Here is a 13,970-nt window from a genome sequence, read left to right on the forward strand (position 1 = left end):
AACATCCCAATATCGAGGCTAGAGCCATATCTTGGAGCCAAATTCTGGCTCTCTGCACGTATTCACAGTTTGAAATTGCGACTTTTATATACCCAACATATGCCAAGTACTAAAAGCGGCGTTTGGTCACATTTGTCCCAATCCCCCCTGGAGTTTTCAAAATATCTAAAACATCCCAATTTCTTTGCCTGAGCCATATTTTAGAGCCAAATTCTGGCTCTCTGCACGTATTCGCAGTTCGAAATTACGACTTTTTTATACCCAACATATGCGAAGTACTGAAAGCGGCGTTTGGTCACATTTGTCCCAAACCTCCCTGCAGTTTTCAAAATATCCCAAACATCCCAATATCGAGACCTGAGCCATATTTTGGAGCCAAATTCTGGCTCTCTGCACGTATTCGCAGTTTGATATTACGACTTTTTTTACCCTACATATGACAAGTACTGAAAGCGGCAGTGATTCACATTTTGCACAAACTCCCCTGCAGTTTTCAAAATGTCTCAAACATCGCTATTTCGAGGCCTGAGCCATATTTTGGAGCCAAATTCTGGCTTTATGCACGTATTCGCAGTTTGATATTACGACTTTTTATACCCAACATATGCCAAGTACTGAGAGCGACAGTGAGTCACATTTGTCCCAATTCCCCCTGCAGTTTACAAAATATCTCAAACATCCCAATTTCGAGGCCTGAGCCATATTTTGGAGCTAAATTCTGGCTTTATGCACGTATTCGAAGTTTGAAATTACGACTTTTTTATACCCAACATATGCCAAGTGCTGAAAAGCGGCGTTTGGTCACATTTGTCCCAATCCCCCCTGCAGTTTTCAAAATATCCCAAACATCCCAATATCGAGGCCTGAGCCATATTTTGGAGCCAAACTCAAGCTCTTTGCACGTATTCTCAGTTCGAAATTACGACTTATTATACCCAACATATGCCAAGTAATGAAAGCGGCAATGAGTCACATTTTGCACAAACTCCCCTGCAGTTTTCAAAATATCCCAAACATCCCAATTTCGGTTCCTGAGCCATATTTTAGAGCCAAATTCTGGCTCTCTGCACGTATTCGCAGTTTGATATTACGACTTTTTATACCCAACATATGCCAAATAATGGACACGGCAGTGAGTCACATTTTGCACAAACACCCCTGCATTTTTCAAAATATCATAAACATCCCAATTTCGAGGCCTGAGCCATATTTTGGAGCCAAATTCTGGCTCTCTGCACGTATTCGCAGTTTGAAATTACGAATTTTTTATACCCAACATATGCGAAGTACTGAAAGCGGCGTTTGGTTACATTTGTCCCAAACCTCCCTGCAGTTTTCAAAATATTCCAAACATCCCAATATCGAGGCTTGAACCATAATTTGGAGCCAAATTCTGGCTCTCTGCACGTATTCGCAGTTTGAAATTGCGACTTTTATATACCCAACATATGCCAATAACTAATAGCGGCGTTTGGTCACATTTGTCAAAATCCCCCCTGGAGTTTTCAAAATATCCCAAATATCCAAATTTCTTTGCCTGAGCCATATTTTAGAGCCAAATTCTGGCTCTCTGCACGTATTCGCAGTTTGAAATTACGACTTTTTTATACCCAACATATGCGAAGTACTGAAAGCGGCGTTTGGTCACATTTGTCCCAAACCTCCCTGCAGTTTTCAAAATATCCCAAACATCCCAATATCGAGACCTGAGCCATATTTTGGAGCCAAATTCTGGCTCTCTGCACGTATTCGCAGTTTGATATTAGACTTTTTATACCCAACATATGCCAAGTAATGGATGCGGCAGTGAGTCACATTTTGCACAAACTCCCCTACAGTTTTCAAAATATCATAAACATCCCAATTTCGAGGCCTGAGCCATATTTTGGAGCCAAATTCTGGTTCTCTGCACGTATTTGCAGTTTGAAATTACGACTTTTTTATACCCAACATATGCGAAGGACTGAAAGCGGCGTTTGGTCACATTTGTCCCAATCCCCCCTGCAGTTTTCAAACTATCCCAAACATTCCAATTTCGGTTCCTGAGCCATATTTTAGAGCCAAATTCTGGCTCTCTGCACGTATTCGCAGCTTGATATTACGACTTTTTATACCCAACATATGCCAAATAATGGACACGGCAGTGAGTCACATTTTGCACAAACTCCCCTGCAGTTTTCAAAATATCATAAACATCCTAATTTCGAGGCCTGAGCCATATTTTGGAGCCAAATTCTGGCTCTCTGCACGTATTCGCAGTTTGAAATTACGACTTTTTTATACCCAACATATGCCAAGTAATGAAAGCGGCAATGAGTCACATTTTGCACAAACTCCCCTGTAGTTTTCAAAATATCCCAAACATCCCAATTTCGAGGCCTGAGCCATATTTTGGAGCCAACTTCTGGCTCTCTGCACGTATTCGCAGTTTGAAATTACGACTTTTTTATACCCAACATATGTGAAGTACTGAAAGCGGCGTTTGGTTACATTTGTCCCAAACCTCCCTGCAGTTTTCAAAATATCCCAAACATCCCAATATCGAGGCTTGAGCCATATTTTGGAGCCAAACTCTGGCTCTCTGCACGTATTCGCAGTTTGAAATTGCCACTTTTTTATACCCAACATATGCCAAGTACTGAAAGCGGCGTTTGGTCACATTTGTCCCAATCCCCCCTGCTGTTTTCAAAATATCCCAAACATTCCAATATCGAGACCTGAGCCATATTTTGGAGCCAAATTCTGGCTCTCTGCACGTATTCGCAGTTTGATGTTACGATTTTTTTATCCTACATATAACATGTACTGAAAGCGGCAGTGACTCACATTTTGCACAAACTCCCCTGCAGTTTTCAAAATATTTCAAACATCCCAATTTCGAGGCCTGATCCATATTTTGGAGCCAAATTCTGGCTTTATGCACGTTTTCGCAGTTTGATATTACGACTTTTTATACCCAACATATGCCAAGTACTGAAATGGCAGTGAGTCACATTTTGCACAAACTCCCATGCAGTTTTCAAAATATCCCAAACATCCCAATTTCGAGGCCTAAGCCATATATTGGAGCCAAATTCTGGCTCTCTGCACATATTCGCAGTTTGAAATTACGACTTTTTTATACCCAACATATGCGAAGTACTGAAAGCGGCGTTTGGTCACATTTATCCCAAACCTCCCTGCAGTTTTCAAAATATTCAAAACATCCCAATATCGAGGCTTGAGCCATATCTTGGAGCCAAATTCTGGCTCTCTGCACGTATTCACAGTTTGAAATTGCGACTTTTATATACCCAACATATGCCAAGTACTAAAAGCGGCGTTTGGTCACATTTGTCCCAATCCCCCCTGGAGTTTTCAAAATATCCCAAACATCCCAATTTCTTTGCCTGAGCCATATTTTAGAGCCAAATTCTGGCTCTCTGCACGTATTCGCAGTTCGAAATTACGACTTTTTTATACCCAACATATGCGAAGTACTGAAAGCGGCGTTTGGTCACATTTGTCCCAAACCTCCCTGCAGTTTTCAAAATATCCCAAACATCCCAATATCGAGACATGAGCCATATTTTGGAGCCAAATTCTGGCTCTCTGCACGTATTCGCAGTTTGATATTACGACTTTTTTTACCCTACATATGACAAGTACTGAAAGCGGCAGTGAGTCACATTTGGCACAAACTCCCCTGCAGTTTTCAAAATGTCTCAAACATCGCTATTTCGAGGCCTGAGCCATATTTTGGAGCCAAATTCTGGCTTCATGCACGTATTCGCAGTTTGATATTACGACTTTTTATACCCAACATATGCCAAGTACTGAAAGCGACAGTGAGTCACATTTGTCCCAATCCCCCCTGCAGTTTACAAAATATCTCAAACATCCCAATTTCGAGGCCTGAGCCATATTTTGGAGCCAAATTCTGGCTTTATGCACGTATTCGAAGTTTGAAATTACGACTTTTTTATACCCAACATATGCCAAGTGCTGAAAAGCGGCGTTTGGTCACATTTGTCCCAATCCCCCCTGCAGTTTTCAAAATATCCCAAACATCCCAATATCGAGGCCAGAGCCATATTTTGGAGCCAAACTCAAGCTCTCTGCACGTATTCTCAGTTCGAAATTACGACTTATTATACCCAACATATGCCAAGTAATGAAAGCGGCAATTAGTCACATTTTGCACAAACTCCCCTGCAGTTTTCAAAATATCCCAAACATCCCAATTTCGGTTCCTGAGCCATATTTTAGAGCCAAATTCTGGCTCTCTGCACGTATTCGCAGTTTGATATTACGACTTTTTATACCCAACATATGCCAAATAATGGACACGGCAGTGAGTCACATTTTGCACAAACACCCCTGCAGTTTTCAAAATATCATAAACATCCCAATTTCGAGGCCTGAGCCATATTTTGGAGCCAAATTCTGGCTCTCTGCACGTATTCGCAGTTTGAAATTACGACTTTTTTATACCCAACTTATGCCAATTACTAATAGCGGCGTTTGGTCACATTTGTCAAAATCCCCCCTGGAGTTGTCAAAATATCCCAAATATCCAAATTTCTTTGCCTGAGCCATATTTTAGAGCCAAATTCTGGCTCTCTGCACGTATTCGCAGTTTGAAATTACGACTTTTTTATACCCAACATATGCGAAGTACTGAAAGCGGCGTTTGGTCACATTTGTCCCAAACCTCCCTGCAGTTTTCAAAATATCCCAAACATCCCAATATCGAGACCTGAGCCATATTTTGGAGCCAAATTCTGGCTCTCTGCACGTATTCGCAGTTTGATATTAGACTTTTTATACCCAACATATGCCAAGTAATGGATGAGGCAGTGAGTCACATTTTGCACAAACTCCCCTGCAGTTTTCAAAATATCATAAACATCCCAATTTCGAGGCCTGAGCCATATTTTGGAGCCAAATTCTGGTTCTCTGCACGTATTTGCAGTTTGAAATTACGACTTTTTTATACCCAACATATGCGAAGTACTGAAAGCGGCGTTTGGTCATATTTGTCCCAATCCCCCCTGCAGTTTTCAAACTATCCCAAACATTCCAATTTCGGTTCCTGAGCCATATTTTAGAGCCAAATTCTGGCTCTCTGCACGTTTTCGCAGCTTGATATTACGACTTTTTATACCCAACATATGCCAAATAATGGACACGGCAGTGAGTCACATTTTGCACAAACTCCCCTGCAGTTTTCAAAATATCATAAACATCCTAATTTCGAGGCCTGAGCCATATTTTGGAGCCAAATTCTGGCTCTCTGCACGTATTCGCAGTTTGAAATTACGACTTTTTTATACCCAACATATGCGAAGTACTGAAAGCGGCGTTTGGTCACATTTGTCCCAAACCTCCCTGCAGTTTTCAAAATATCCCAAACATCCCAATATCGAGACCTGAGCCATATTTTGGAGCCAAATTCTGGCTCTCTGCACGTATTCGCAGTTTGATATTACGACTTTTTTACCCTACATATGACAAGTACTGAAAGCGGCAGTGAGTCACATTTTGCACAAACTCCCCTGCAGTTTTCAAAATATCTCAAACATCCCTATTTCGAGGCCTGAGCCATATTTTGGAGCCAAATTCTGGCTTTATGCACGTATTCGCAGTTTGATATTACGACTTTTTATACCCAACATATGCCAAGTACTGAAAGCGACAGTGAGTCACATTTGTCCCAATCCCCCCTGCAGTTTTCAAAATATCCCAAACATCCCAATATCGAGGCCTGAGCCATGTTTTGGAGCCAAACTCTAGCTCTCTGCACGTATTCGCAGTTCGAAATTACGACTTATTATACCAAACATATGCCAAGTAATGAAAGCGGCAATGAGTCACATTTTGCACAAACTCCCCTGCAGTTTTCAAAATATCCCAAACATCCCAATTTCGAGGCCTGAGGCATATTTTGGAGCCAACTTCAGGCTCTCTGCACGTATTCGCAGTTTGAAATTACGACTTTTTTACACCCATCATATGCAAAGTACTGAAAGCGACGTTTGGTCACATTTGTCCCAATCCCCCCTGCAGTTTTCAAAATATCCCAAACATCCCAATTTCGGTGCCTGAGCCATATTTTAGAGCCAAATTCTGGCTCTCTGCACGTATTCGCAGTTTGATATTAGACTTTTTATACCCAACATATGCCAAGTAATGGATGCGGCAGTGAGTCACATTTTGCACAAACTCCCCTACAGTTTTCAAAATATCATAAACATCCCAATTTCGAGGCCTGAGCCATATTTTGGAGCCAAATTCTGGTTCTCTGCACGTATTTGCAGTTTGAAATTACGACTTTTTTATACCCAACATATGCGAAGTACTGAAAGCGGCGTTTGGTCACATTTGTCCCAATCCCCCCTGCAGTTTTCAAACTATCCCAAACATTCCAATTTCGGTTCCTGAGCCATATTTTAGAGCCAAATTCTGGCTCTCTGCACGTATTCGCAGCTTGATATTACGACTTTTTATACCCAACATATGCCAAATAATGGACACGGCAGTGAGTCACATTTTGCACAAACTCCCCTGCAGTTTTCAAAATATCATAAACATCCTAATTTCGAGGCCTGAGCCATATTTTGGAGCCAAATTCTGGCTCTCTGCACGTATTCGCAGTTTGAAATTACGACTTTTTTATACCCAACATATGCCAAGTAATGAAAGCGGCAATGAGTCACATTTTGCACAAACTCCCCTGTAGTTTTCAAAATATCCCAAACATCCCAATTTCGAGGCCTGAGCCATATTTTGGAGCCAACTTCTGGCTCTCTGCACGTATTCGCAGTTTGAAATTACGACTTTTTTATACCCAACATATGTGAAGTACTGAAAGCGGCGTTTGGTTACATTTGTCCCAAACCTCCCTGCAGTTTTCAAAATATCCCAAACATCCCAATATCGAGGCTTGAGCCATATTTTGGAGCCAAACTCTGGCTCTCTGCACGTATTCGCAGTTTGAAATTGCCACTTTTTTATACCCAACATATGCCAAGTACTGAAAGCGGCGTTTGGTCACATTTGTCCCAATCCCCCCTGCTGTTTTCAAAATATCCCAAACATTCCAATATCGAGACCTGAGCCATATTTTGGAGCCAAATTCTGGCTCTCTGCACGTATTCGCAGTTTGATATTACGATTTTTTTATCCTACATATAACATGTACTGAAAGCGGCAGTGATTCACATTTTGCACAAACTCCCCTGCAGTTTTCAAAATATTTCAAACATCCCAATTTCGAGGCCTGATCCATATTTTGGAGCCAAATTCTGGCTTTATGCACGTTTTCGCAGTTTGATATTACGACTTTTTATACCCAACATATGCTAAGTACTGAAATGGCAGTGAGTCACATTTTGCACAAACTCCCATGCAGTTTTCAAAATATCCCAAACATCCCAATTTCGAGGCCTAAGCCATATATTGGAGCCAAATTCTGGCTCTCTGCACATATTCGCAGTTTGAAATTACGACTTTTTTATACCCAACATATGCGAAGTACTGAAAGCGGCGTTTGGTCACATTTATCCCAAACCTCCCTGCAGTTTTCAAAATATTCAAAACATCCCAATATCGAGGCTTGAGCCATATCTTGGAGCCAAATTCTGGCTCTCTGCACGTATTCACAGTTTGAAATTGCGACTTTTATATACCCAACATATGCCAAGTACTAAAAGCGGCGTTTGGTCACATTTGTCCCAATCCCCCCTGGAGTTTTCAAAATATCCCAAACATCCCAATTTCTTTGCCTGAGCCATATTTTAGAGCCAAATTCTGGCTCTCTGCACGTATTCGCAGTTCGAAATTACGACTTTTTTATACCCAACATATGCGAAGTACTGAAAGCGGCGTTTGGTCACATTTGTCCCAAACCTCCCTGCAGTTTTCAAAATATCCCAAACATCCCAATATCGAGACCTGAGCCATATTTTGGAGCCAAATTCTGGCTCTCTGCACGTATTCGCAGTTTGATATTACGACTTTTTTTACCCTACATATGACAAGTACTGAAAGCGGCAGTGAGTCACATTTGGCACAAACTCCCCTGCAGTTTTCAAAATGTCTCAAACATCGCTATTTCGAGGCCTGAGCCATATTTTGGAGCCAAATTCTGGCTTCATGCACGTATTCGCAGTTTGATATTACGACTTTTTATACCCAACATATGCCAAGTACTGAAAGCGACAGTGAGTCACATTTGTCCCAATCCCCCCTGCAGTTTACAAAATATCTCAAACATCCCAATTTCGAGGCCTGAGCCATATTTTGGAGCTAAATTCTGGCTTTATGCACGTATTCGAAGTTTGAAATTACGACTTTTTTATACCCAACATATGCCAAGTGCTGAAAAGCGGCGTTTGGTCACATTTGTCCCAATCCCCCCTGCAGTTTTCAAAATATCCCAAACATCCCAATATCGAGGCCAGAGCCATATTTTGGAGCCAAACTCAAGCTCTCTGCACGTATTCTCAGTTCGAAATTACGACTTATTATACCCAACATATGCCAAGTAATGAAAGCGGCAATTAGTCACATTTTGCACAAACTCCCCTGCAGTTTTCAAAATATCCCAAACATCCCAATTTCGGTTCCTGAGCCATATTTTAGAGCCAAATTCTGGCTCTCTGCACGTATTCGCAGTTTGATATTACGACTTTTTATACCCAACATATGCCAAATAATGGACACGGCAGTGAGTCACATTTTGCACAAACACCCCTGCAGTTTTCAAAATATCATAAACATCCCAATTTCGAGGCCTGAGCCATATTTTGGAGCCAAATTCTGGCTCTCTGCACGTATTCGCAGTTTGAAATTACGACTTTTTTATACCCAACATATGCGAAGTACTGAAAGCGGCGTTTGGTTACATTTGTCCCAAACCTCCCTGCAGTTTTCAAAATATTCCAAACATCCCAATATCGAGGCTTGAACCATAATTTGGAGCCAAATTCTGGCTCTCTGCACGTATTCGCAGTTTGAAATTGCGACTTTTTTATACCCAACTTATGCCAATTACTAATAGCGGCGTTTGGTCACATTTGTCAAAATCCGCCCTGGAGTTGTCAAAATATCCCAAATATCCAAATTTCTTTGCCTGAGCCATATTTTAGAGCCAAATTCTGGCTCTCTGCACGTATTCGCAGTTTGAAATTACGACTTTTTTATACCCAACATATGCGAAGTACTGAAAGCGGCGTTTGGTCACATTTGTCCCAAACCTCCCTGCAGTTTTCAAAATATCCCAAACATCCCAATATCGAGACCTGAGCCATATTTTGGAGCCAAATTCTGGCTCTCTGCACGTATTCGCAGTTTGATATTAGACTTTTTATATCCAACATATGCCAAGTAATGGATGAGGCAGTGAGTCACATTTTGCACAAACTCCCCTGCAGTTTTCAAAATATCATAAACATCCCAATTTCGAGGCCTGAGCCATATTTTGGAGCCAAATTCTGGTTCTCTGCACGTATTTGCAGTTTGAAATTACGACTTTTTTATACCCAACATATGCGAAGTACTGAAAGCGGCGTTTGGTCATATTTGTCCCAATCCCCCCTGCAGTTTTCAAACTATCCCAAACATTCCAATTTCGGTTCCTGAGCCATATTTTAGAGCCAAATTCTGGCTCTCTGCACGTTTTCGCAGCTTGATATTACGACTTTTTATACCCAACATATGCCAAATAATGGACACGGCAGTGAGTCACATTTTGCACAAACTCCCCTGCAGTTTTCAAAATATCATAAACATCCTAATTTCGAGGCCTGAGCCATATTTTGGAGCCAAATTCTGGCTCTCTGCACGTATTCGCAGTTTGATATTACGACTTTTTTATACCCAACATATGCGAAGTACTGAAAGCGGCGTTTGGTCACATTTGTCCCAAACCTCCCTGCAGTTTTCAAAATATCCCAAACATCCCAATATCGAGACCTGAGCCATATTTTGGAGCCAAATTCTGGCTCTCTGCACGTATTCGCAGTTTGATATTACGACTTTTTTTACCCTACATATGACAAGTACTGAAAGCGGCAGTGAGTCACATTTTGCACAAACTCCCCTGCAGTTTTCAAAATATCTCAAACATCCCTATTTCGAGGCCTGAGCCATATTTTGTAGCCAAATTCTGGCTTTATGCACGTATTCGCAGTTTGATATTACGACTTTTTATACCCAACATATGCCAAGTACTGAAAGCGACAGTGAGTCACATTTGTCCCAATCCCCCCTGCAGTTTTCAAAATATCCCAAACATCCCAATATCGAGGCCTGAGCCATGTTTTGGAGCCAAACTCAAGCTCTCTGCACGTATTCGCAGTTCGAAATTACGACTTATTATACCAAACATATGCCAAGTAATGAAAGCGGCAATGAGTCACATTTTGCACAAACTCCCCTGCAGTTTTCAAAATATCCCAAACATCCCAATTTCGAGGCCTGAGGCATATTTTGGAGCCAACTTCAGGCTCTCTGCACGTATTCGCAGTTTGAAATTACGACTTTTTTACACCCATCATATGCAAAGTACTGAAAGCGACGTTTGGTCACATTTGTCCCAATCCCCCCTGCAGTTTTCAAAATATCCCAAACATCCCAATTTCGGTGCCTGAGCCATATTTTAGAGCCAAATTCTGGCTCTCTGCACGTATTGGCAGTTTGATATTAGACTTTTTATACCCAACATATGCCAAGTAATGGATGCGGCAGTGAGTCACATTTTGCACAAACTCCCCTGCAGTTTTCAAAATATCATAAACATCCCAATTTCGAGGCCTGAGCCATATTTTGGAGCCAAATTCTAGTTCTCTGCACGTATTCGCAGTTTGAAATTACGACTTTTTTATACCCAACATATGCGAAGTACTGAAAGCGGCGTTTGGTCACATTTGTCCCAATCCCCCCTGCAGTTTTCAAAATATCCGAAACATCCCAATTTCGGTTCCTGAGCCATATTTTAGAGCCAAATTCTGGCTCTCTGCACGTATTCGCAGGTTGATATTTCGACTTTTTATACCCAACATATGCCAAATAATGGACACGGCAGTGAGTCACATTTTGCAAAAACTCCCCTGCAGTTTTCAAAATATCATAAACATCCTAATTTCGAGGCCTGAGCCATATTTTGGAGCCAAATTCTGGCTCTCTGCACGTATTCGCAGTTTGAAATTATGACTTTTTTATACCCAACATATGCGAAGTACTGAAAGCGGCGTTTGGTTACATTTGTCCCAAACCTCCCTGCAGTTCTCAAAATATCCCAAACATCCCAATATCGAGGCTTGAGCCATATCTTGGAGCCAAATTCTGGTTCTCTGCACGTATTCGCAGTTTGAAATTGCGACTTTTATATACCCAACATATGCCAAGTGCTGAAAAGCGGCGTTTGGTCACATTTGTCCCAATCCCCCCTGCAGTTTTCAAAATATCCCAAACATCCCAATATCGAGGCCAGAGCCATATTTTGGAGCCAAACTCAAGCTCTCTGCACGTATTCTCAGTTCGAAATTACGACTTATTATACCCAACATATGCCAAGTAATGAAAGCGGCAATTAGTCACATTTTGCACAAACTCCCCTGCAGTTTTCAAAATATCCCAAACATCCCAATTTCGGTTCCTGAGCCATATTTTAGAGCCAAATTCTGGCTCTCTGCACGTATTCGCAGTTTGATATTACGACTTTTTATACCCAACATATGCCAAATAATGGACACGGCAGTGAGTCACATTTTGCACAAACACCCCTGCAGTTTTCAAAATATCATAAACATCCCAATTTCGAGGCCTGAGCCATATTTTGGAGCCAAATTCTGGCTCTCTGCACGTATTCGCAGTTTGAAATTACGACTTTTTTATACCCAACATATGCGAAGTACTGAAAGCGGCGTTTGGTTACATTTGTCCCAAACCTCCCTGCAGTTTTCAAAATATTCCAAACATCCCAATATCGAGGCTTGAACCATAATTTGGAGCCAAATTCTGGCTCTCTGCACGTATTCGCAGTTTGAAATTGCGACTTTTTTATACCCAACTTATGCCAATTACTAATTGCGGCGTTTGGTCACATTTGTCAAAATCCCCCCTGGAGTTGTCAAAATATCCCAAATATCCAAATTTCTTTGCCTGAGCCATATTTTAGAGCCAAATTCTGGCTCTCTGCACGTATTCGCAGTTTGAAATTACGACTTTTTTATACCCAACATATGCGAAGTACTGAAAGCGGCGTTTGGTCACATTTGTCCCAAACCTCCCTGCAGTTTTCAAAATATCCCAAACATCCCAATATCGAGACCTGAGCCATATTTTGGAGCCAAATTCTGGCTCTCTGCACGTATTCGCAGTTTGATATTAGACTTTTTATACCCAACATATGCCAAGTAATGGATGAGGCAGTGAGTCACATTTTGCACAAACTCCCCTGCAGTTTTCAAAATATCATAAACATCCCAATTTCGAGGCCTGAGCCATATTTTGGAGCCAAATTCTGGTTCTGTGCACGTATGTGCAGTTTGAAATTACGACTTTTTTATACCCAACATATGCGAAGTACTGAAAGCGGCGTTTGGTCATATTTGTCCCAATCCCCCCTGCAGTTTTCAAACTATCCCAAACATTCCAATTTCGGTTCCTGAGCCATATTTTAGAGCCAAATTCTGGCTCTCTGCACGTTTTCGCAGCTTGATATTACGACTTTTTATACCCAACATATGCCAAATAATGGACACGGCAGTGAGTCACATTTTGCACAAACTCCCCTGCAGTTTTCAAAATATCATAAACATCCTAATTTCGAGGCCTGAGCCATATTTTGGAGCCAAATTCTGGCTCTCTGCACGTATTCGCAGTTTGAAATTACGACTTTTTTATACCCAACATATGCGAAGTACTGAAAGCGGCGTTTGGTCACATTTGTCCCAAACCTCCCTGCAGTTTTCAAAATATCCCAAACATCCCAATATCGAGACCTGAGCCATATTTTGGAGCCAAATTCTGGCTCTCTGCACGTATTCGCAGTTTGATATTACGACTTTTTTTACCCTACATATGACAAGTACTGAAAGCGGCAGTGAGTCACATTTTGCACAAACTCCCCTGCAGTTTTCAAAATATCTCAAACATCCCTATTTCGAGGCCTGAGCCATATTTTGGAGCCAAATTCTGGCTTTATGCACGTATTCGCAGTTTGATATTACGACTTTTTATACCCAACATATGCCAAGTACTGAAAGCGACAGTGAGTCACATTTGTCCCAATCCCCCCTGCAGTTTTCAAAATATCCCAAACATCCCAATATCGAGGCCTGAGCCATGTTTTGGAGCCAAACTCTAGCTCTCTGCACGTATTCGCAGTTCGAAATTACGACTTATTATACCAAACATATGCCAAGTAATGAAAGCGGCAATGAGTCACATTTTGCACAAACTCCCCTGCAGTTTTCAAAATATCCTAAACATCCCAATTTCGAGGCCTGAGGCATATTTTGGAGCCAACTTCAGGCTCTCTGCACGTATTCGCAGTTTGAAATTACGACTTTTTTACACCCATCATATGCAAAGTACTGAAAGCGACGTTTGGTCACATTTGTCCCAATCCCCCCTGCAGTTTTCAAAATATCCCAAACATCCCAATTTCGGTGCCTGAGCCATATTTTAGAGCCAAATTCTGGCTCTCTGCACGTATTCGCAGTTTGATATTAGACTTTTTATACCCATCATATGCCAAGTAATGGATGCGGCAGTGAGTCACATTTTGCACAAACTCCCCTGCAGTTTTCAAAATATCATAAACATCCCAATTTCGAGGCCTGAGCCATATTTTGGAGCCAAATTCTAGTTCTCTGCACGTATTCGCAGTTTGAAATTACGACTTTTTTATACCCAACATATGCGAAGTACTGAAAGCGGCGTTTGGTCACATTTGTCCCAATCCCCCCTGCAGTTTTCAA

The sequence above is a fragment of the Procambarus clarkii genome, chromosome 65 (genome assembly GCF_040958095.1).
Source record: "Procambarus clarkii isolate CNS0578487 chromosome 65, FALCON_Pclarkii_2.0, whole genome shotgun sequence".
NCBI lineage: Eukaryota > Metazoa > Arthropoda > Malacostraca > Decapoda > Cambaridae > Procambarus > Procambarus clarkii.